Source organism: Periplaneta americana, chromosome 10 (assembly GCF_040183065.1).
Source record: "Periplaneta americana isolate PAMFEO1 chromosome 10, P.americana_PAMFEO1_priV1, whole genome shotgun sequence".
NCBI lineage: Eukaryota > Metazoa > Arthropoda > Insecta > Blattodea > Blattidae > Periplaneta > Periplaneta americana.
Genome location: NC_091126.1, coordinates 29,482,410 through 29,509,254, shown reverse-complemented (window position 1 = coordinate 29,509,254; position 26,845 = coordinate 29,482,410). Strand labels below are relative to the sequence as shown.

The 26,845-nt window shown below is 36.8% G+C and overlaps 1 protein-coding gene and 1 non-coding gene across 4 annotated transcripts in view; one reads left to right on the top strand and one right to left on the bottom strand.

Annotated features, from left to right (window-relative positions):
• Nucleotides 1-26,845, top strand: part of Rap1 (RAS oncogene family member Rap1) — a 211,478-nt gene that overhangs the window by 109,077 nt on the left and 75,556 nt on the right. The window lies entirely within an intron of this gene.
• TRNAT-CGU (transfer RNA threonine (anticodon CGU)) lies at nucleotides 5,503-5,575 on the bottom strand. The gene has a single exon. It is a non-coding gene; the product is annotated as a tRNA-Thr (tRNA).

Below are 26,845 nucleotides of genomic sequence, written 5' to 3'. Positions count from 1 at the left end.
TAAAAATGGGCTTAAGGACCTTACTAATAGACGGTAATTATACACAGTACTTAAAGGGTGTAAATGATATGTTGTTATTGAAGTGTTGTATCAGTGAAGAATTATGTTGTGTCAGTGAAGTGTGTTGTATCAGTGAAGAAGTATGTCGTGTCAGTGAAGTGTGATGTGTAAGTGAAACGTGTTCCTGTCAGTGAAGCTGTATAGGTTATAGTGGCAGTGCAAAGTATTTGAACAGTGAAATGTTTTTGAAGTGTTAGTGAAATCAGGATAGAATCAGTGAAATGTGTCGTAGTTCCAGTGCAGTGAGTGAGTTGACAGCGAAATGAGTGTAATGTTGAAAGGTACTTGTGCAGATATGAACATATACTCGTGGGTTTTAGTTCGATCTTAGTTTTAAGATACAAATTAGAATATTTCAAATGTTATTTTCAGTGATCGTTTAATTTAATTTAGTATATTCCCTGTTGTTGTTATTATTATTATTATTATTATTATTATTATTATTATTATTAGTATTAATTATTAGTATTATCATTAATTGTATTTTTAATTAATAAGTTTATTATTGTCATTATTGAGTGTAATTAGTTACCACTGCCACCGGGTATATACCCATTGCAGTGTGAATAAATACATACATACATATAATATGTACAACTCTAACATGTAGTTTATCGCAGCTCCTCAATTGGAATCACGTACACAGGTTTCAAATGTGATTATGTGGGTTTCAACCTGCTGCTGGCCCTGGATACATGTATCTTGTGTGAGCGTACAGTGGGTAGAGTCAACAGGGCTTTCCCCGGTGCCACCTTTTTCGTCTGTACCGGGAGCAATAGGATGACGCCCTACTTTGTTATGACATTCTTGTCATTCTCGCCAGTAAATAAATCATCTGGCTTGTAGAATTTTATAACATGGGGAGAAAACCTATGAGGTGCCTGCGTGGTCTAGACCATCAGCTTGTCACGCAGGCGGTCCGGGGTTTGATTTTCGTTTAGACCAGTCATGTCAGCATCAGTCCGCGTTGTGTATTTCGCCCGCAGTATAAAAAGTCGTGCTAGCGAGCGTCTGTACGCTTCTCCTCTTTCGCTGCAAGAGGTGAATAAGTACACTAGTATTACTCAACCGAGGCGAGTGGAGCCGCGGGCGTAATGTGATTTATCGCGATGACGCTATACGAACGCAGGAGCAGTAGAAGTGGCGCTCCGGGCTGCAGAACTCCACTGGCCTTGGTCGAGTAATAATACGAAATATACGATTGCATGCTTTACGGTGCCTATTGAAAACAACACGATGTCACGTGTTAATGAGATCCTATAGAGCAGGGGTCGTCAGCACAGAGCACGCTGGGGCTAGTCTCTCTTACCCGCGGAAAACGCAGTGCACTAGGGTGCACTCCAGAGCTGTTAGCGGGTATGCTCTCTATCTCTCCCTGTTACACGACGGTGCACACGGAGCAGCACCGCGTACCCTTTGCACATTTCAGCGAGTGCTGACGACCACTGCTATAGAGTTTTGTATATCTTTGTATTACAATATGCTTGTTTAATTATTTTATTTTAAAATGTATAATTTATTTTGGACCGAGCGGGCTAGCGACGTGGTAGAGGGCTGGGCTTGCATTCGGGAGGTCCGGGGTTCGATCCCAGGGGCCGCCAATCCTAACTGAGGTTTTTCATGGTTTCCTCAGTTATTTCCAGGCAAATGCCGAGATTGTACCTCTTGAAAGTCCGGCCATGGACGGCGATCCTTCCCTTAATCCTTTCATATGTGCGAGTGAATGATGTGTAATGTCTTAAATGTTTGTGTTGTATCGGAGGTGGCCCTGGCATTGAGCTGATCCCTCATCCGGGGAGGCCGTCCATGTCCTTGTGTGGTCAAAAATGTATGTATGTGATCCATAGATTAATTCCTCTCCCCACAGGTCGCGTCCCTGTAAGGCCCGTGTGGCGTGGGTCGTATAAATGAACCTAAAAGGGAGAGGTTAAACTAAGGGAAAGAAAGAAAGAAAGAAAGAAAGAAAGAAAGAAAGAAAGAAAGAAAAATTTATTTTGTTGGAGTGATGGGAAGAATTAATTATCTCTTTTTTTATATTTGTAAGTTTATTTACGGAAAGCTGATTCATTTTTTTCATTATACGATAAAATTGCGTTAGACATATCACTATAATTATGAAGACTATTAATTGGCATTCAAATCACACTACTAGTTCTAGAATCAGCAGTAGCTGTTGCTCAATCCTAGAATGAAGATTGGTTATTCAAGCTTTCAAGCCGCAATCATAATGGAGAGGCACAATGTATAATGTGTAAAAAAAACACATTATCAGAAAGAAATTTAATGTACAGCGACATTACGATGTATGTGATTTCCATGAATACAAGAACGTTGCGGAAGATGATAGGATTAAAATGGTTGAGAAAACATTTGAAATTATAAATGGTCCAAAATTTTACTAAAATGTTAGAAAATCTAACTAGAAGTTACAGTGTTGCGCGCTGTGTTAACAGTTTTAAAAGTTTTACTGTGGTTATTATTTATTTGTTTAAATTCCATCTCGCTCGCAAGTTTACAGAAGAAGTAATGTCAATATTTGGGAGCATTTATAGGTGCGAAAAGTATTTTTACAAATGAATCTCAACAAAACTAGGCGAAGACCACGTTTCACAAATTCTCACATACAGTGTAGTTCATTATGAGGAGGATAGTTTCCAGCAAGAGTGATATTGGAAGAATTATTTCTAGAGAATGTCACAAAAAATTAGAAGGTTGAAACTTTCACGAATAAGTACAGTCCCGGATGTTTGTATATGTGTGTAAAAACGAGAGAGATTTGAATTATTTTAGTTTTATTTTGAAAAATTCATCAATATAGGCCCACACAAATTTTCAAAAGGTGTCAGGATATAGCCCACTGTGCATTTATTGATGAATTATTATCACTTGGTTATTTAACGACGCTGTATCAACTACGAGCTTATTTAGCGTCGTTGGGATTGGTGATAGTGAGATGATATTTGGCGATATGAGGCCGAGGATTCGCCATAGATTACCTGACATTTGCCTTATGGTTGAGGAAAACCTCGGAAAAAACCAACCAGGTAATCAGCCCAAGCGGGAATCGAACCCGGGCCCGAACGCAACTCCGGATCGGCAGGCAAGCACCTTAGCCGACTGAGCTACGCCGGTGTTTATTGATGAATGGGCAGTGTCATAATATATTAATATTTCAAATTGGTTGTTTTATAATGTGAAAAAATATTAATAATTATTGCCTAGTATACCTCCAAAATCTGAAGTCTGATTAGTGTAATGTGTAGCTAATCTGCGAGGTATGCACTGGAGGGAAAAAGGAACTGGCGACCCTACCCCATTATCTCCTGGCCTAATTGCCTCATAAGTGGTGCCATGTTGGTATCACTTGTGAGGTTCAGACCTGTCTTTGGACAGGTGACTAAATATAATACCTCCAAAGAAATATTATGTAACATGATGTCGAGACATAAATTTCCTAACTAAATGATGCAGAACTGGGGAAGAGAGGGGTGGAAACATGGGGGAAAGAGTTCGTTACCCCGTCCACAAGGCCAGAGCCTTCAATGACGTTCTGTGACGTTTGGCAAGAACACTGAATACGTCTCTCTTCTTCCCCTACCCTACAATGACGCGAGGATTGAAGGGAAGGGATGAGTTACTTATTCCGGCTTCTGATGTATGCCTCAATTGTGGCACAGTTTTTCATCCATGGCCTAGTATTAACTTTACATTGCTATACTGTGCTCCAACCACGAGAAGGTCTCTGCAGAATGAGACGAAGCGGGGTAATGCTGTGAATGAATGTTGATGTCATAAGATGTCATAAGATCACACACGTGGATACTCGTATCTCTATTGGCTAGCTCCCACAGCACAAACAATAACATTGATAGACATATTTATACTACCCTAGTTACAAAATTAGATCACTGTTAATCTCCTGGTCTTTTAATCCCTCCATACAGGAAATAACATATGCAGGAGAGCGAATGGTTTTTAAACAGGCGTTATAACGATAATATTAAATATCTACTTTGCTCCAATAGATGACGCAATAGTAAGCACATTCCTTTCGCGGTTGATATCCTGGTTGGAGAACAGTACAGTACTGCATGATAATATATGTACATATCAACCAGAACCTTACTCAGAAGTAATGAAGCAGCACCAATAATAATAATAATAATAATAATAATAATAATAATAATAATAATAATAATAAGCCAAATACTTACAAATTCGCTCATTTTTAAGTTCCAATACTGTGAAATGCATTGTGGTTCTCGGTAAATTACTTTTTCTCACTTTTGGCTCCCCTGTAGTTTCTAGTGAGTACCACTGGTCGATTGTATGTTAAAATTTACCTCCTCAATGTCGATTTTCATAAATAGAAGAACACAAGAATAATTATAATATACGCACAGCTATGTAAATAAATTTGTGTGAGCTTAATAAATATATGTATTTATTTAAAATTTGCATTGTGTAAATAATATGTGCCGTATTGTTTTCGTTTTGTGAAACGCCCAAAAAAAATATATATATATATATATTTTTTTTTTCGGTTTGTATTATATGATTTAATTTATATATCTTATGAATAACAAATCACTGAGCGGGTTGATCGAGGCCGTCCAATCTGAGTGCGTATGTTTCGTGTGTGATCCAAAAAGACATTCCTCTCTACGAACATTGGCTTGTAAGACCCAGAATGGACTTTAAACAAGGATTAAAAAAGAAGAAAATAGCTCAATAGGACTTGTAAACACAGACGAACTGATTTTTTGCTACAGGCGTAAAATGTGTAATGTTCGTGACGCTGTTTTTCTTTACTCTTTACTTACTGTTCAATAAATTTCAGAATTCCATGATATCCATAGTCCTCTGTTGGATTACGCATACCTGTAAAGGTTTAAACACAGTACTGTATCTGATTTGAGAAGCGATCTAAAAATGTTAGCTATTTTACTTGCGTTATTACTAAAAATAATAATGTTGTTTGCTGGCTTTGACATTTAAACAGGATATCGGAAATGGTGATCTATTTCTGGTTTACTGGAGTTTAATGGGTGGGAACACTTGGCAGAAGTAACTATTCTCTCTCGCGCACTCATCGTGAACTACGAAGTATGCAATAAATCTCAGGCAAGTTCTCGTGTATGACGAATTTTAATGGCAAACAAGAATCCTACTTGAAGTTACTCAATCGTAACATTTAGGTACACTTTTTGTGGCTTCCTAGTACTTCATTCATATGATGATTTGATCGTACATCATTCTACAGACATGAAATGGAATTTTATTGGCCCGTACATTATTTCGGCATTATTTAAGTGCGTAGTTGGATACGTCATGTTTCACTCACGTACGACTTCTGTTTTAAAATATCGGTATCAATTAATCAATCGTATATACAAGGTGGAATTAAACATGACTTAATTGATATTAGAGGAGAAAAATTTGCTCCGGCGCCGGGGATCGAACCCGGGTTCTTGGATTTACGTACCAAGCGCTCTAACCATTGAGCTACACCGAAGTTCAATCCACAGCACCGGATCTAATCCCTCTCCAGTGGTTTTCCTTTTGTGGCCTGACTCCATGTTCGACTTGTATGTTGACATTTATATTAAATATTTTCTTTTCGACATAAATAATCACAAATACAGTATTATAATAGTCTAATATAAAGATTATCTTATTAAGAATTGCCAGTATAAAGGCTCCCTATATAATTCTTTTTCTAATTATGTAGTTCACTGAGGAACAAAATGAAAGTTGGATGTCAACTTGGTTACCATTTTCGCGAAGATATTATCCATGTATTCATTAAAACTTGTAGATACATCACAATATGCATTGTAATTTTAAACTGTGGCAAAATAAAATAACTTATCTGGTGTATTAAACATAATAATAATAATAATAATAATTATTATTATTATTATTTATTTATTTCCCCGAGGTTCACTCAGCCTCCTATAAAATTGAGTACCGGGTCTTTCCCGGGGGTGAAAGGCGGTCAGAGCGTGGTGCCGACCACACCACCTCATTCTAGTGCCGAGGTCATGGAAAGCATGGGGCTCTACCTCCATGCCCCCCAAGTGCCTTCATGGCATGTTACGGGGATACCTTATTATTTATTTATTTAATCTGGCAGAGCTAAGACCAGTAGACCTTCTCTTCCGCCCAGCCAGACTCTAATTCTAATTGAATACACTTTCTTACATAGTTATTACATTAATATCTAGACCATAAAATAACATGAAAGTAAATAATTAAAGTTGGATAAGTAATGTTAGTGTGACAATAATAAACATTGATAAGAAATAGTTATAATAATAATAATAATAATAATAATAGTAATAATAATAATAATAATGAGATAATTTAGATATTTATCTGTGATGTATGTGTGTGTGTATATATATATATATATATATATATATATATATATATATATATAAAACCATTAAACATTGAGAAACCTGAAACAGCTATTATTGTTAACGAGAATTGTTAGAAAAATATTTCGTTAACCTATTCTTAAATTGGTTTGATGTCTGACAGTCCCTGACATTACTCGGTAGGGAATTCCAAAGCCGAGGAACAGCCACAGTGAAAGAAGATGAATATGAGGATGTTCGGTGGGAGGGAATGGATAATATTGAGGAGTGTTGTGATCGTGTGTCTAGGTTATGATGGGTGGATAAATTTTGAAAACGAGACGCAAGATAGACAGGAGTGGAGAAATGCAATATGTTAAAGAGAAGGGAAAGACAGTGGATTTTTCTACGATTTTCTAGACCGAGCCAGGACAACATTTCGAGGGATGGTGTTACGTGATCAGCCCGGCGAATATTGCAGACGAAACGGACGCACATATTATGAACACGTTGTAGTCTCTGCGCCGAAGTAACGCTTAGGTCAGTAAGCAGAATATCACAGTAATCGAAGTTAACATATGTTAACTACAGTAAAATATGACTATAAATTTCAAGCCTTTTCCTTGAAAATAGCATGTATGTCCACATATAGACGGCAGGTAATGCAAAAAAATATATGGATGGGTATTTTTAGGCAAGAATTTGCGCTTGTGGACTTGCTCAGAGCAATCTCGTTTGATGTTGCAGCAGTGGTCTACAATCATATTCTTGTTCTATAGTCCTTGAAACGCTCTTCCATCGTCTTCAGGTCTTGATGGAAGCACTGCCCCTGTACACCACTAACAGCCCCATTGTTCTCCGTGAATTGGTGAAGATGACTGTTCAGGAAATGAATCTTTACACTCATGTTGCGCCCACGATCGCTGAAAGCCAGCTACATTCTTTCAACCACAACCACATAATTGTCCGCCATAATGTTCGATACCAAGAATCTTTTTTTATAACTGCCACGAAAGACAGCCATATTGCATTCTCGTTGTTATTCATCTTCCTGGCAAACTCTTCGTCACGTACAAAGACACGAATTTGAATTCAGCAGAACACACCTGCAGAGTCCATTTCTTGTTTTGGTCGCTAAATAGAACTTCAAAATAGGTTTTATAGGCACGCATCACAAGCGTTATTATAATACACCTTTGGTGAAGAAGTGTGAAGCAGCCACATTCATAATAGAAGGCATCATACACATTTACAAACTTCTGTTTCGTTGAAGAAGCCATGATCTCATTTTAAAAACAGAAAAATGAGCATTTTGTTAACCCTCCTGCTGACAAGGTGGTTATAGGATTATCTCACTGATGATTTTTTTAATATTGTTCCCATTTTTGTCCATATTTATTTTTTTAAATTCTTTGTATTTGTCTGTTATTTGTCTACTAATATTTTGAAATCAGTGTAACATAAATAATTCATCTACTTTAAGAAGTAATTCACTTTATTCTGTGGGGTGATCTTGTTACCCTCCTTGATAATCTGTATCATGAAAATTCCAGGATATTAAATTCAAACTATACCTTAATTTTCATTTTTGAGTTTCGTGCCAAAATACAGGGCCATCATTTTATTTTTACTAACATTTTTAATATTAACTTGCCCATACCTCTGGATCAAAGCCGTTTGCTACCCCGTTCCACGACTGAGTTCGATGATACTGGCGTAATATATAAACAAATCACTTTACTAGGTATAGGAGGGAAGAAAAGTAGTTCATCCATTTACGTAAACTAGGAAATATTACGCTTTTGTGTTTGATCATTTTCATTAGGTTTTTGTTTAATCAAAATACGGTACAGTATTAACAATGCGTGTTTTTACTCACGAACTGAGCTGTCCTTGTGGACGTATTCATTATGCAGTGTATACTATACTGTCTACAGCACATTAGGGTACAATATAGAGAATGAAGTTAAATTGAAAAATGATCATAATGTGGATATTTAAACATATTTTTGAAAATGGTGGCTATTCATTTCGATACAGGATTCAATTCTAATGTGCATATTATCGCACTATAGACTATTGTACCTAATTACAATTACTAGTTTCGTTCTTCGTACTAGTAACTCATGTTGAAATAATTCCGTACCTACTCTATAAAAGGGTACCTTAGGTACTGTAAATTAAATCTTCACTTCTGTCCGATCCGAAAAGATAAAATTACTCAGATATACTATCTACTGACCGTCCAAGTGGTTATGTCGTAGGGTCGTAGAAAGGGAGGAAATCACGTGACAGTTAATTACTTAACAAGGCCCTTTTATTTAAGTTATTTTAAACAGTTGTATAATATTACGTAGGCGTCCAATTCCTAACAGAAATTAACGTTCTGAGAAAGGAGCTAAGAGAGCTGGCGAATAAAAGCTGGTGGGGGAAACCGGGATACGACGTAGGCAAATGGACGACAGTACCTGTGCGAAAATGATTCAATATTGAAAGCTCTTTCGTCACTGGAAAACGCGAACATATTTCTGGAACGTACTGTTTACAATGACCGTAAGGCTACTATGACTGTATAGGCAGTCTTGGATCTGTGTGGAGGACGGTTGAACTTCATTAGTAGAAGGGGTGGGAGTGAAGTACATTCACAAACTCAGGTACAATAAAAATTGAAGTAAAAATAAAATGATGTCCCTGTATTTTCTTTCGTGTTATTTATGTCATTCATATTGTTATTTATATTATCATGACTTCTGGTTTCCAATTTTTTTTATTCCTTTGTATTATGGCAGCGTTGTCAGACACAGCCTAAACGGAGCGGAGCTCTCCACTATAACTCGTTGCGTGCTCCGGTGCTTCCTCAGACATAAGCAAGTTCACGCTCCGACTGGACGTCTCTAGCACCACAACCGGTTTCGGAGCTTACAACTCTGACACTACTGTATCATGGTTATTCTAAATCAATTTTGTTAGAAATAATTGAATACCACACTGGAATAAGGGTAGCCTATATGTCTCTTGGTTTCCCTATGTACTTATATCCTTGTTCTGGGAGTATTCAATTATTGGTTGAGCCTTTTCTTCGAGATCACCATTGTAGTATATGTGGTGTGCGGATATTTGAATTTCAAGAAGGAACGAGGCTACGGACTGGGACTGTCCTCGATCACAGGCCGCTCGGGTGGGCCCTTTGTACTTCCCGGGATGGAATGATGTGCATGCCCTGAGGTCCCCCACCATACAGATACCCATTCGCTCCACCCCCGAACTCCCCTACAGTCTGCATGATCCCTTTACAATTCCGCGTAGGCCTCACCATTATTCCTGAGCCCTCCCACGAGTTAACATGAACTCATTGGAGAGCCCACGGCGTATAGCACTACCACCAACAACGAATGACCACATCCACGGGGTCCAAGTTCGGTGGCGGTCCGCAGCCTAGGAAAGAAACGGAGATGATGAAAGAGGGGAAGTGTAATTATGATGGTGAAATGGGTACGAGGTCAAACACCGAAAGTTACCCAGCAATTCTGCTTCATTTAGTTGAGGGAAAACCTCGGAACTCAACCAGATAACTTGTCCCAATCACTTGTTTCACGGTCAGACGTGCTAACCGTTACTCCACAGCGGTGGACATCACTAGTAAATTCTCACTTATAGTACAACTGTTATTCAAAAATTAATTTTAGATTTTTGCTGAGGAAATAGTTATGACCATTTTTCTAGTATGAGATAAAAAAAAAATAAAAAAAATTGCCTTGAAGGAATGAAATTCATCGAACTACTTAAGGACGCAACATTTTTATTTGAATTTATCCGTGTTCTTAATTTATTTCTACCTCACATGTTTTCAATGTTATTTGCTGGGCTTCGCTCCGAAGATGTAAAATTATAGTTACATATGCTAAAGGAGATATGAGGAAGTTCTCTTTTTTTCAAGTTCGTACGTCCGTATGAAATTGAATCTAATGAACGGTGTTTACGGTAGTGTTAGTGATGCGGCGAGTTTGCAGCTAGATAGATTGACCTCTAGAAATTAAGGCATGCAGGCATGAACAGTCGTGTTGTATTCAGGTCAACGAGCTTAGTGATTCACGCGCAGGGAAGCCGGCGTTCGATCCCTCTCGTTGCGATCGAGGACGTAAGGAAAAAATCCTTTGAGATTCAATTACCGCCGGAATGGCGGTCTTCCATCAGTCAGGCTTGAATTGTTTAATTTGAAACATTGTTTATCTAATGCAATGTAATATTAGCGTAATCCTTCGTAGGTGGAACTTTCAAAATTTTATCATCAACAACATCAGAGTGAGAATTAGGTCTTACGACTTCTAGCAGCATTTGTACAGTGTTAAAAATATTAAATATTGTGAGAGATTGTAGTATTCTTCAAATCAAGAACATGTCTTCCGAGGTATAAGTACTCTTTCATCACAATCATAGGAGATACTCAATGTGATTTCCATTCATTGTGAAGTATTCTTCTGTCCTATGTCCTACGGACTCACTCTGAAAACTCCTGATTAGTTTCAGATGAAAGGTGTTGAAAAGACGTTACTTTAATCCAGCGATGTCATTCCGTTCTATTACATGTGCTGTTCTTCAATTTCGTTCCAGCAACAGCACGCGTTCAAACCTTACCTCCCCTGATATCCTTCTCCTACCTGCAGTCTTAAGGTAAATGTTCACTAAATCGTATCGCCCTCATCGGACGAATCACACGGATCGGAAAAGACTATCTTTGCTGTAATTGTTATGTAACCGCGTTCACTACATCGTATCGCACGCATCGGCTCTCGGCAAATCCGTCAACGTTTCTCGGATGAACAACTTTTCCGATGCGTACGATCATGGCCTTCTTTAATAAATCAATTTTAATTGGTCAACTGTTACTATTATGTTATACCATGTTCAGTGTCGCGCCAAAATGGCAGACGGGAAACTTATTTCGCTTGTAGAAAATTGCGAAGAATTATATAATTTGAGGCGTTCCCATTGCAGTAACCAAGTCGTTTCTTACATGTATATTATGTAACCAATATCTCTTTCGTTTCTTCCTCTTCAATTAAGACGCATGAAGCAATTACAAATTCTCGTTCGCTAACAGTCATAATTAATAGACCTAACCTCAACTAATCTGTTTTCAGCAATGTCAATATCATACGACGTCATCTTTTAAACAGCTGATAGGGGAATCCGATGAGGCGATGAGGTAGAGCTGTTACAGTGAACGCACTGCACTTAAAATATCCGTTGCGTGCGATTCGTACGAGGAGTGCGATACGATGTAGTGAACGCTTACCTTTACTGTTCTCCAACCAGGAGATTAACCGTGAAAGGAATGTGCTAACTATTGCGTCATGTATTGGAGAAAGTAGATAATATTACCGTTATAACGTCAGTTTAAAAAAAAACCATGCGCTCTTCTGCATATGTTATTTCCGGTATGGAGAGATTAAAAGACCAGGAGATTAACAGTGATCTAATTTTGTAACTAGGGTAGTATAAGTACGTGTGTATCAATGTTATCGTTTGTGCTTTGAGAGCCAATGGAGATGCGTGTACCCACGTGTGTGACCTTATGACAACTTATGACATCAACATTCATTCACAGTATTACCCCGCTGCGTCTCAATCCCCTGAGACTTTCTACTGGTTGGAGTACAGTATGCTAGACGTCATAAGGGAGTACAAATTTAATACGAGTACAGTACATCGCTCGACCTCATGCCAAAAAGTAAAGAGCATTGAAATCATCATCACAGTATCCTCAATTACTTCAATTTTTATTATTTTTTTTTAAATAATAAAACAAAAATTGTCTCAGAAATAATATCGGTGTTAGGCAGTACTTAGAGATGTAAACAGTACTTTTTCTTTCATGAAACTTAATAAGTCTAGGCCAAGGAGTCGGGTGATGAGTGATCATTTTTATTCAGTTCTAAGGATTGCAATTGCTAACGTAATATTACCCGATATAGAGAATTTATATGTAAAAAAAGTAAAACGTCTGCAGCAGGTCCTTCAAGTGCGAAAAATGAACTCTTGTAATAAAAAAAAGTTTCGAAATAAGTACACATTACAATTGCAACAAATCAGCAATGAAATAAAAGCTTAGAAAAAACTACCTTTTTGTTTTTCAGTTTCTACAGTATATGTATTTACGTATCTATAATTCTTTCTTTCTTTCTCCTTTCTTTCTTTCTTTCTTTCTTTCTTTCTTTCTTTCTTTCTTTCTTTCTTTCTTTCTTTCTTTCAATGCTTCGTGACACAATATAATTCGAGTGCATTACATACTGTTTTCCCTTAGAAGAAGTGAAGTAGGCCTACTGTTAATTTATAAAGAAATATCCATAAATCATATTTATATTTCACAAATATTTCAATTTTCAAATAATATTTGTGCCTTATTGCTTTGTATTTTGAAGAAGTTATATAAGTCCATTACAATTCATTTACTGCTGCTGATAATTATTGTGCATGACATATTTCAGGCACTTACAACATAAAGTTTCTCATTTGTGTGATTTTGATTTTTCTTCTAACTACAATTCCTTGCTTACTGTAACACAGTGGTCGTCAGTACTCGCTGAAATGTGGAAAGGGTAAGCGGAGCCGTCCCGTGTGCCCCGTCGTACAGCAGGAACAGGTAGAGAGCATACCTGCTAGCAGCTACGAGTGCACCACGGTGCATTGTGTCTCCGCGGGAAAGAGACGCTAGCCCCAGGGTGCTCTGTGCTGACGACCGCTGCTGTAACACTTCTACACCGCTGTCTGAACGCTGTTAGTCGTACCACAGTCTACTATATACAGTCACGAAGCTTGAGTTTTGAGGATGCTAGAAACAATAGACTGTGACGGTACTATTTTGCATTGCCTGTAATGAGGCGATATTAGCGATCCTAGTGGTGAGCAACTATCTAATGTTTACATATTTACTACGTATTAAGCTTCGCGACTGTATATACTAGACTGTGGTCGTACAGTTACATGCAGTCTTTATAGAGGAGCATGCGGCAATCCCGGAACTTCAAAATCATAAATTGCCGTGCTGATTTCGTGACACCACTATTGTGACCTTTGAACATCATACACACTAAAAGATCTTTGCCTCTATCCGCTACAGGCAACCAAAGACAAATACAGTATTCACTGTAGAAACTAAATGACTGCACACCGCCTTACCCTTTCGTGTACTGCATTACCGATATAAAATGTATAGCCAATAAAAAATAAGCAAATAAATCACATTAGAATACAGTATATGCTGTTCGTGTAATAACAAATTTCAAATTCTCAAAATTTAATTTTAGAATCCATGTTTGTTATATTTTGTTTTCTTATTTTGATGAAAACTGCCACTCTTGAGAATATCGAATGCTTTTATTTTTCTCTCTTAACGGAAATCACATTGAGCATCTCCTATCTCATTTCCTCTCTCGATTTGCGAAATCTACCACTTTTACTATACTGTTTTCGCTGTAAGAAAAATCCTAATGTAAACACAGGCATGTGGCTGTCATAGCCGTGATTGGCTCACAATCGAAACACTCACACGGCGCAGGAAAATATAGTCCGTATTTGGAAACTATCATCTCTTATTATATGAAAATAAAAAATTTAATTCTAGTTGTTAAATACAATGAAACATATAACTTCATTCATATGTAAAACGCTATGTAAAAGAAAAGCTACTTTTATATTTTGTTATTTACTATGAACGCGGATGAATACAAACAGTAATGCTGAGGTAGTCTGTTCTTGTAACAAGCTGGCGTCACTAGAGCTCGTAGTTGTTCACGTAAGCACGTGGTACTGAAGTATGGCTTCTGCATCCTCGGTGTGTGTGGTTATTAATCGTAAGAGTGGAAACCCTCTCAAAAGCGGAGAAAAACAAATAGTCTTAAATGTATATAATAAGTTAAGTGAGTTTTAATTACAGTAATTATAAAGTAAATGTTTCCTAAGCAAACGAATGGATAATAGTGAGGTTAGGCTTACTTGACGAGTAACGGGAAATGTTTCACATGAAACAGAATGTACAACAGTAGGCGGGAACACGTACTGAGAATCTATGGCGCCAAACAGCGGCCAATGAAGCTTCACTTCAGTCACGTGCTATTGTTTATATTAGGATTTTTCTTACAGCGAAAAGATTATAACTCTGAACTAACTGAACACAGGTGTTTGTCCTTCAGTTATTGGTGAGGAGTTGAATGGTGGAAGTCAAGCTGCGCCGGTATTACACTCCGTGTCAGACCAGCAAGTTACTGTGCATTTGGAATAGGGAACTATTTCGCTCATTTAACAATAGCTCTTGGAAGAAATATTTAAAGGACCTTTGTATTTTGCAACTCAGCAGGTATAGAATTGTAAGCTTAAGGCTGGGTTTACACATTGCGATTTTGTGGGACCGATTTTGTGGGACGACAACAACACATTGGTTTAAATGGAACGATGTACACATTGCCGCAGAATCGGAGCTTGCGGGATGGGACTACAGCATGCTGCAGTTATGCAGGATGCCGCACGGCGGGATGTACGACTACAACACATGGATTCAAATGGTGGCGTTTACACAGTGCAATTTTGCAGGATCCCTCACGGGGAGTTTTACAACTACAACTCAAGCATTCAGGTAGTGACGTTCACACAGTTCAGTTTGTGGTCCTGTGCGTTATGTTCGACAGAAAGATTTATGAATATCGTAATAGCCAGAAGAAAATATTTGTTAATGAAATCATTAGGAAGAAAGATTAAAATTCGCGGAGAAAATTATATATATATATATATATATATATATATATGGAAACACCCCCTAATCCGTTCTGGAACAAAGCGAAATTCACAGACGAGAGCAGATTCAGTATTTTTTCTTCAGGTGGAAGATGTGACCAAACACTGAACTCTACTCATGAGTAAAGCCTTATTGGTGTCACTCATGAAGTTCCAATCTGTCTTCGGCAAGTTGGCTAAACAACAACATAGTTATATTGAAATTTATTCAGTTTATTTTGTAAATTTTTATTATATATGTTATACTGCAGCCCAAATAACTGAAATGGCTGACTATTGTGTTCATAATTATTATCTTTGATCGTATGGGATACTTTCCTAAAAAGCCATAACTTTTGTCTTTTTAACTGAGCTTCCTAAACTATATTCTACAGTAACCTTGCATAAATACTGAACGGCTATCTGTAACTCATCATCTTAAATTGGCAAATATCACTTGTTCATCTGCAAACATTATATAATTTAAAATCTGTGAACGTAATTAAAATGTGTTTCGTGATTGTTTTGCTGATAATAGGATGACCAGAACTCTTAACGGTATTCTGAAACATAGTGCTGTAAAGATGATGATCAAGAGTTCGTCGAAGAAATTGGATATTCGATAAAATTAAAAAAATAACTTATTTTCATTTTGTTTTATCAAAGTAATTTTAAAATTTAACAAACCCTTCATTGACACAAAAAAGAATGAACCCAGGATCTTCTTTCTATTGATTCCTTTACGCAAACTAGCAGCTTCACAGACAGGGCTTGCAGTTTTGAATGACTAGCTGTCAGACTACAATAACGGACCTTCGGCTGGGCCTCAAATTTATGATCACCCAAACGAGGGATTGCGTTTTTGTGGGAAATGTGTAGACCGATGAAGGGCATCCCGTCAGGCAGGAGGTAATAAAACGGGTCCTGCAAAATTGCAATGTGTAAACCCAGCCTCAAACCACCACCGCGTCTTGATTGACAGTTACCGCTTGTCGCTGGGCTCGTGCAAACGTATTACTATCCTGTTTGAAAGTGTCGATTGCCAATCTATCCTCTGTTGTAGTTTGTGTAAATATTGCGTGTTTTTTTGTATACAAATAGTTTTAAGTTTTAGTTTATTTTAGTTCATCTTCAAATAGCCGTGTAAGAATAAGTCAGTGTAGTACCTTCAATTAGTTTGTTCTTTCTTGTCGTACTGAAACAATGGAGAAGTCGCCAGAATGCTTAAAAAAAATTGCGAACCCGGAAAAGAATATTGAGTTCCGATGAAAGAACTATGGTTTTAAACGTGTAATTTGTACTTTCGTACTGCGTTTTTATTCAATGTAACTGAAGCACCTAAACATGCGGCGTTAATCACAAACATTTTCTTACAAACTACAGTAGTGCTAACAATAAGAAAGGAGTTTAAATTGAAGGGGAAACTTTCAACACCCGTGAAAAAAGCCCAGGCATTCAAAAGACGAGAATGCAGAAATATGACTCAATGAGTAGACTGCAATAAGGCGTCTTACTGTATGCATTCATTTTACAGGAAAAACACACTGCCAATTTAGAAGTCACTCCTCTTCCTGATTTGTGGTGTTACACTAATTTTATTCTTTAATTCAATTAGTTAAATTGTGTGCGTAATGTAAAAGAAAACATATTTTTATGATGGATAGTAGACACAAGGAGCCAGTACGTTCTGCCGTACTTCCCTTCCCCCACACCCCTGGACAATTACTGTTACTGATTGTTTGGCTGTGGCTGTGGTGTGAGGGTTTGTTATTCCCATAAAGCCTGCATTAACTTGCTGGTCTGACACGGAGTATAGTTCCTTTCTTCGTATCTTCCTGCTCACCATCTTCATTTTCATATGGAATTCGCTACTAGTTCGAGGTCTTTTCTTGCGTATTTTGTGTTGAATTTCAGTTCCTGCAAGTTAATACTGAGGTACTAAAGTCGCATAATTAGTTTAACCAAACGATAAACCGATATATGATCGTTAGAACGCCCAGTTACTGAGCCAGCAAGAAGTGCTCATACAAATGCTATAAATCCGTTTTATGAGCATGGCTCTTCTGAGAAATTAATGACGTAAAATGCACAGAATGTGGACAAGTGGTGCAGTACAGCCCACTGAACAGAAGGAAAATAATTTTTTTCTGCTATCTCGGAGGTTAATTGCAATATAACGAACCAATGATAAAATCTCAGGTACCACTCTAATCATTTGGCTTCAGCAAAGAGTTTGAGTATTTGTTCTCGTTAAATTTGAACTCAGCCCTCGCGAAAAAAAAATCTCGATTCTCCGTAAATTGAGTGAATATGTTGAAGATTATGAATATATCTAAGAACCCAATTGATTTATTTTTATAGAGGGGTCATAAGAACCCCACACTTGAACCTAAACCAGCGGTGACCAAAACTCAAACTGCAGTGATTACATGCGACAGACAGCCTATGAAGTAAGGAGACGGAGGAAAGGTACTTGACATGAAAACTACAACCAATGGTGGTTCCTGTACTAACATCTTGATCAATCCCGCGGATAAAAATCTCAGGTTTTGCTGTATCAGTAATGTTACTGCTGTCATCAAGAGCCAGTGAATAATATACGATTTTTCTTGCTTCTTTTTAACCTTCTTCTTGAATGTAATCAGGAATTTTCTAAATTCTTTTCTCGATATTAGGTCGAGAAATTCGTAGTTTTTCAAAATTAAAAACTTCTTATGGATAAGTTATTTAAGCTATTTTAATCATTACTTTCTGAGAAATTCTGTTCTATTCAAAGGCTTTGGAGCACGTGATATTTCAAACCCCATTAGGCAGCTGACTTCCTTACATTTATCTCATCTTTCTCTTCCTGGCTATGATTTAAAAGACATGTCAATTCCTGGCGTTTAACAGTTCGTTGGCACATAATATTGAATCAATTTTTCTACAATATTATTATTAAATGAATAACTAATAAATAGTTATCCTCATCTAAAGATTAAGAACATTAAAACTGAGATAGAACCTAATAATTTTATCCTTCTAGGGAGAAGATCTAAAAATATCAATATTCATGTACGTACAGAAGAATTATAGAAACACATACTTAGTGATCAGTAATAATAATAATAATAATAATAATAATAATAATAATAATAATAATAATAATGATACATTATTCAACGTGGCAATTAATGTTTCTATATACTCCTAATTGAACCGTTGAGCAAAGTAAACATAAACATATTACATTTTGTCCGACAGAACAACAAAAAAGTTCTCCTTCTCATTCTTTACGAAATCACCTCTTACTGCTTGTAGGGACAGAGTTTGTAGAGCGACATGATACCGCCACTGCTTGCCTTCAGTACGTGAATGAAAAACACAACATTGTACAGGAAACTCCTCGTACCAGTTTGAATGTCTGTGATTACACGCTGTAATCACGACACCCGCTTTGGTCACCGCTGACCTAAACCATTCAAAACTAATTCTAACATTTCTATCGCATATCGTTACACTGTATATTACGGTTCTTGGCTCCATGCAGTTTTAAGTTTCCTGTAATTTTGTAGTAAAGTGGTAGCTTAATTTGTGGGGTAACTGCCTATGAAAGGCCCGGGTTCAATCCTGGGTATGGCGGAATTTTCTTGCTGCAAAATTTCCAGAATTGCACCGAAGTTCACTCAGCCTCCTATCAAATTGAGTAGCGGGTCTTTCCAGCGGGTGAAGTCTGTCGGAGCGTGGTGCCGACCACACCACCTCATTTTAGTTCCGACGTTACGAAAGCATGGAGCTGTACCCTCATGGCCTTCATGTGTATAAAGAGAATACTGTACTCCAACCACGAGAAGTCTCTGGGGAATGAGGCGAAGCGGGGTAATGTGAATGAATGTTGATGTCATAAGATGTCATAAGGTCACACACATGGGTACTCGTATCTCTGTTGGCTAGCTCTCACAGCACAAATGATAACAGTGATACATATTTATACTACCCTAGTTACAAAATTAGATCACTGTAAATCTCCTGGTCTTTTAATCCCTCCATACAGGAAATAACATATGTAGGAGAGCGCATGGTTTTTAAACCGACGTTATAACGGTAATATTATCTATCTACTTCGCTCCAATAGATGACGCAGTAGTAAGCACATTCCTTTTACGGTTGATCTCCTGGTTGGAGAACAGTACCGTCGCCTTTAAAGGGGAGACAGATGAAAATTCATCATTTCTGACAAAAAATAACATTTTTCATTTTTCTTAGGAAAAAAATAACTTTTGCTATAAAGAATGTGTTCCCTAAGTTCCGGGTAGTTACGACGTCTGGAACCCGTCATAAAACAGCCAATAAATAGCTACGCTTTAAACGCCTCATGCGTGGAAACATTAAAATGTCATTTTCCATACTTCAGTTTTTTAAGATTATATGTTATTAAAAATGCTAGAACTTCCACAGAAATTGTGTTAGAAGACTAATTTTTTGTGCATGCTCATGAAAGCGTAATTAATTCTGTGCATCCAGTTTGCTCTACTCAAACTATATTGCTTAGAATATATTGAATTGAGATGTGCACTAAAATACAGAGGCCCGGTTTCTTCAACCTTTGTTAAAATGCACCTAACATAGCGGTAATTAACTGTAAGTTAAAGGTATGAATTGCTGTTAAAAATATTGCGTTTCTCCAACTTTACAATTCACATTTTAACATTCTGTTTGTTAACTCTCTGTTATGACCAGAGATTCTAGAGTTTAACCATAACCTATAACCAAGTATAGGCTCACCTCTATTTTCTGAACTCTTGACAATTGCGATTCTCGCTTGTTTCCGTTGTTTGATTCAGAGAGGATAGAAGTCTTTCTATTCTCTCATGTTTGATTTCTGCTTATTTGCTCGTCTGTATCACAATAGCGTGGAGCGACGTATTGGTGTTGCTGTTCTGAAATGGAAAATACTGGAACAAAAAGAAATCGTGAGACTAATTTCTCTTCATTCGAAAGAAACCTTCTGCTGGAAATTATTTCGCAGTATAAACCAATTAATGAGAATAAACAAACAAACGAATCTGAGTTGAAAGCGACAAGTGAGGCTTGGCAGAAAATATCCTATACTTTTGTATGAACTTCTGGTCTGTCAAATCACAGAAATCATCCCCTCTGTTTATGTATTTATGGATATCATTTTCTAAACAATCCAGATATATAAGTTCAGCATCTAACGCACCAACCATATTGGATACTTCTATGCTAACAGAGAGTTAAATGATTTAACTGCATGAAACTGGGCATTTAAATTAACATAGGTTTTAACGGCCCGTTAGTACTAACAGTAGTTGAAAAAATGCTTAAATTCCTTAGAAAGAATCCAGTATAGGGCAGCTAAATTTGTTAAAGGTAAAAGAGAAGATGGGAACGATACGATAAAAGAACTTAAATGGGAAACTTTGGAAAACAGACGTAGGAAAACTAGAATAACATCACTGTATAGAGCACATCTAGGTCAGAAAGCATGGGTAGACATAACGGCTCGGTTAGAAAAGCCAACGTACTATGGTAGGAACGATCATGATTTTAAAATCAAATGTAGGAAACAGAAAACGGATGTAGGTAAATTCTCATTTTTAAACAGAACTATAAATGATTGGAATGACCTACCTGCAGCGGTCTTTGAGGGCTGTCCTTCCTTAAGGAGATTCAAGAATAATTTAAAGAGTTGTGTATAAAGTGAAAATTAAAATTAAGGTGACATTCAACATTTAATTTTTTAAGGTGACATGTATTTATCTAGCCTTACGAGTTTACTTCCTTGGTTTGAATTGTAAATTATTTAAAAATAGCGTGTAAGAGGGCCTTAGACTAGAAATGTTTAGTTTAAATGTAGTTCTGTTTATAAGTATGCATAAGAATGCAATTATTTGACTTATTTGAACTGTTGTATCAGTGAAGCGAGGTGAGTCAGTGAAGTTATGGTTTTACAGTGCAGGGAACAGTTCCGATCAGTGATAATTTATAGCGTCAATGAAATGTGTTCTATAGTGTCAGTGAAATGTGTTACAGAGTGTCAGTGAAATGTGTGCTAAAGTGTCAGTGAAATGCGTCATAGTGCCACTACAGGGAATGAGATGAGAGTAAAGTGAAAGACTATTGAAACTTATGTAGGACCTATACATAATTATGTAGGTTGTGTTGTAAAAGTAAGTGTTTTATTTTATGTTTTATTATTATTGTGTTAAATTGTATTGTGTATTCTTATTGTATTGTGTATAAAATTGTATATGTGTTGTAAATTGTATTATGTATTGTAAATTTTATTGTGTATTGCTTATCATTTTAACTGTGTATTGTTATTATTGTATATACCACTGCCACCGGGTGCTTGCCCACTTGCAGTGTAAATAAATACATACATACAACTGTTAAGTTTACAGTTAAAATGGAATAACACACTGTTATAATTTAATAAAGGTTGAAGAAACCGGACCTTAGAATTTTATAAACCGCATGAAGTAATGTTTTATTAATGAAAAGTAATAATAGCACTGAACTGCAAATGCCCAGCTTTACTTAACTTAAAATACTAGATTGAAATAAAAAACAGACTTGAATGTGAAAATTTGGGAGATTTTTTTTTTCGAAAATATGTATATGTATATATATATATATATATATATATATATATATATATATATATATATATATTCAAATTTCAAAAATAATTCCTGAAATATCCAAAGAAATGAGACTAAAGTTTTTCTGGCCGTTTTACATATAACCTAGAAAAGAAGAGGAGAATTAATTTTCACACTTTTAGCTTCTACGTTTTCTAAAATTAAATTTTCACCTGCCTTCCCCTCAAAGTGAACAGAGATGTGAGAATGGAAGTAGAAATTGAAACACGGAACTAATGATGCTGTCGTTCGTAATGTTTTCTCAGCGTTTTTGCGTTTTACCGAAATCATAAAATTTCTTGGTCGTTACAACTGTTACACTGTGGCAGTCTTTCCTCCGTATGTGACTATTGTGTGAAGTTTTATAACAGTACTATTGATTTACCTGTCACGAAGGTCGGAGCGTGGGAGTGGGCCAAGGCAGACGGATTTTCTTCTGGGGATCTAGGATTGCATCAAACACGAAAGTCGCATCTCCATTCTTACCGTCGTTAGACTCTTCTGGGAAGGGAATGATCCGTCTTTTGAAATTGTGTTTGGTCTTCCTTCAAGCATCTTTGACATTCGCCTCAATTATTCCAGGAAAAGCATACATGAAAATGTATTTGCCTAAGTATAAGAGGAAACCAGATTTCCACTGTCAACGTATCATTAGGGATTTTGAATGGACGGTTCTGCTCTGTACAGATTTCATTCGATAGTTTCGTTTTGTCCTGTAACTCTTAATTCCATGTTTAATTATCGCCATACCACATCTTCATATACTTGTGAGTAAACTGTTGTTTAAAATCTTATAGATCATCGTTGCGCAGAACATTAAAATGCCCCTCAATATAATATTCGGATAATATGGAATAGTGATGTTTCATCTCTGTAATTTGTCACAACCTACCGAAACCACGAAAACTACTTCACATGATCCTCCTGGCGCTACAGTTGCAGTCTTGCTTGAGTGAAACTAGTGACAACGTGTTAGTAATCAATTCTGTGTTCTGTTGTTTTCTAAAATCTTGCAAGTAATTTGATATTAGTTGGTGGTTACTAAATATTAGAGTTGAACAGCGATAGAGAAAGCAAGACTAACAGCGCCCGCGAAGCCGAAAACCCCGCAAGACAACATTGCCTACGTCGTTGACTGCTTGTGAGTGAATCAAGCGACGTTCATGTCATCGGGAGTGGTAAACTCTCGAATGTCAAGCAGCTTTGAATCGTTACAGTTGTTTGTACCAGACAACTTTTATCTGTTTTGGTAACCTTTATATATGTATAAACAATGAAGTAGTCTATTTGAAACATCATCTGTACCTTTCAGTGTATAATAATCCGTTCCCCAATCTTTATTTAATTACTAGACTCTTATTAAAATGCTAGAATTTTTTTTCGTATGTTTGAGATTACGATGTACAATCTCAAATTATTAACGCTTTATTTAACGATATTTTTTATGTTTCTTGGAAATGTAAATTTATTTGATTTTTTTTTTCTATTTTTATAATCATAGGTAATACCAGATCTTAGAACCGGACCATTTTGATAACTTTGATACTGTTTTCTTTTGTCTTTTTGTATCAATTAAACATCTATAATGTTATTTATTTCAATTATGTATGTTATTACGAAGTTACGAAATCTTTCCACGGCGACCAAATGCTATTTCGAGAATGATGAGCAAGACTCGAAATGAACGAGAGTTGCGACACGAGACTCGAAAGACAAGTGCAACGAACACAACGAGAAGTTAGTTTTGTTCATCTCTACTAAATATGCATGTGATACCAGTTTAACGAAATGCGCCATATAATGAAGTAGTTACGTTTTGTTATCTTAGTTGTTTTAAGTGTTTGTTTTTCCGCGATCATGTGGTAGAAGTTTATTTTACAAAATGGCTATGCGGGTAATATGAAATAGCAGTATACCATATTGTCATTTATAACCGTATAGCCTATCACTCTATTAACCGAAAGAAGTATATAATTAAGTTGAAATGAGACATTTTATTATAGGTACTTTAACATTTACAGGAATACTCCTGTTATCAGATTCTTGATTAACGGAAACGAACATTGACTGTGTTGACATTAAACCGCTCTATTTGGTTTGGATTAGATTATGTCTATCCAATTTTTTAGTTATTTCAAATATTCATTTAGAGTTTGTCTTTTCCGACTATTTAACACATTTTTAGTAACTGTTTTTAAATAAAAGTCAACATTACCAGGTAAAAATTTTGTATTTCATATTATCCGACAAATGTACATTTTCTTATATTTTTCCTCATTTATGTAACATAAAATTAATTTATTCAGTTGGTGCTATGAAAAACAATTAAAAAGAAGTCAAGCAAATCATACATTCGCTAATCATTAACTTTGTGTCAGTAATGTTTAGATGCTTAACAAAAACAAAAATGATATTCCATAATAACCGAAGTTTCTCTAGCAAATAACCATTGCACTGTTTCTCGTGATTTAGCTCTACTTTTATGTGCCCTCGTTAACTAGAGCTTTCAGTTTGAAGAGAGTGTAGGTGAAGTGATTCTACGACTTGAACAAATATAATTGCCTACTTCAGAGATCAAGCTATTTCTTCGTTACGGCCTGATCCGAGCAAGCATTTCTTATCAATACTATCAAGTGTTTCCCAATTACTGGTACAAAATGCATGGGTGGCTAGAGGCCAATTAAACGAGGCAAAAGTCCTAATAAACTAGGTTCGGAAACCAACTGTTTCCGAGACTATCATAACTGTGATCACCAGTTGAATACACATTGTACATTTGCAACCTCATTTCTTACCTGGCAGACTTAATGGTCGTGCGTACCTTACTTTCATTTCAACGATTGAGCGCTCTTAATTACCTTTCACAACAAGTATATCGTCCGTGCCTTTCCAATACTATGGACTCCAATGTCCCCCGACTTGAATCCTCTGTATCTTTGTTTGGGAATATTAGTGTATTTCACCCATGTTGATAATGTTAACGCACTCCAGGAACGCATTGTCAATGGTTGTCAACGCATTAGAGATATGCCAGAGATATTTGAACTTGCGCGATTTTCGATAAAGAAACATGCTAATGCCTGTCTTTTGCCGTTAGTCATATTGGGCACATGTTTACTTCGTTATTTAACGATGCTGCATCAACTACAAGGTTATTTAGCGTAGATGGAGTTGATAGTGAGATGATATTTGGCGAGATGAGGCCAAGGATTCGCCAGAGATTACCTAACATTTGCCTTACGATTGGGGAAAACCTGGGCACATGTTCTAACGCGCTCTTCCTCCCGTACATATCGGATATCTTGTTACCCCTGAGCACCTGTACTGATAAGACATAATAAAACCCCATACATTTTGGAAGCGCTGGTTTCCGGACCTATGTTGTTATGACTTTTTGCATTGATTCATTGTTCTCTACTAACATCTGCAGTTTGTACTTATAGTTGTGAAACACACTGTCAAATAACGGATTTTAAAAGAACTGAAAAACAGTACGCATTCTTCACTTCCATGTGAAACTTTGTTAATTGTTTCATGAATTTAAATATATATTTTTATTTAATGGCGAATACTTGACTTACGTCATTCACTCAAGCGTCCGTAATTAGTAGGGGACGCACCGAAGTTAGAGGTATTTTAGCCGCCACTAGACGTTGTTCTTGGTGAACCATTGGAGGCGAAGTGCATAGTACCATATGATTAATGGAGCGATGGTGTAATGCTGGTATGAAATATGGGAGTACTCCATGAAAACCTACCACCAACCACCGTTTTGTTTACCACAAAATCAGTTGGAACGGCCGGGATTCGAACTGGGTTACCAGTTTGGAAAGCCAACGCTTTAGCCGTTCGATCAATGGTGCGCCAGAATTTAAATATTGTGTCACGCATTTGAAATGTCCCTTAACACGAACGACTGTGATTCAGAATCTTAACAACGTTCACAGATTGCCCTCTGTTTTAAAGGCGAACTCATTGTTGGTCCAGGATCACTTTAATCGAAAGTATAAACTGTATCAGTTCCATTTAGCCTGCTGTACAGATGTTGGTTCATTTCTCGCTATACTGGTCGTAATTACAAAGGCGACCCGATTCAAAACGCTTCTGCGCATACATGCATAGCCTTGCGACCTAATCTGCTTCACTTTGTGGGCTTCGAGTTGATTACTTTGGGTGTATACTGCTTGTGAAAACATTCCACACTATATTCCTGGATTGTGAAAGATGTCAATCTCTTAAATAAAATTAGCATAAAACAATTTGTTTTAGTATTTAAAATGAAATCAATGCTAATTCCAAGTAATATACAGGCCAATAAACGATAAGAATACAACTGATGTGGCCGGCAGTTCCTAGTCACAAGTAACTGATTAAAGATAGGTGAATGGTTTGACATCTTATGAACACAATATGCGCAGAAACGCTTTAAACTGGAACGCCTTCTTATTTGACGGTCACTATAGATGCAAGTCGTAGTTATTTTGACTTGCAGAAAGCTTCTAGGAGAACGTTTTGTTTTATCACCTTGGGATAAAGTGGTCAGTGCATGGGAGGCCAGAGTCATTTGTCTTCATTGTGTGATGCTGGAAGAAATCTGACTTAAACAAATCACCCCCTTATACGAATAAATCCTCCTTTCCAGTCGTCTTCTGCGTTACCAACTGCAAAGGGTAACTTTTTTCCTTCAAATTATATGGGGTAGTTATTTAAGACTAGTATTCACACTTGAATAGAATGTATTCCCATGAAATTATTGGAAAGCTATTTTATAAAGTATCAAAATACTTTCTATTTGTACTTGCTTATTATTTTTTTAGTTGGTTATTTAACGACGCTGTATCAACTACTAGGTTATTTAGCGTCAATGAGATTGGTGATAATGAGATGGTATTTGGTGAGATGAGGCCAAGGATTCGTCATAGATTACCTGGCTTTCACCTTACGTTTGGGGAAAACTTCGGAAAAAAACGCAGCCAAGTAATCAGCCCAAGCGGGGATCGAACCCGC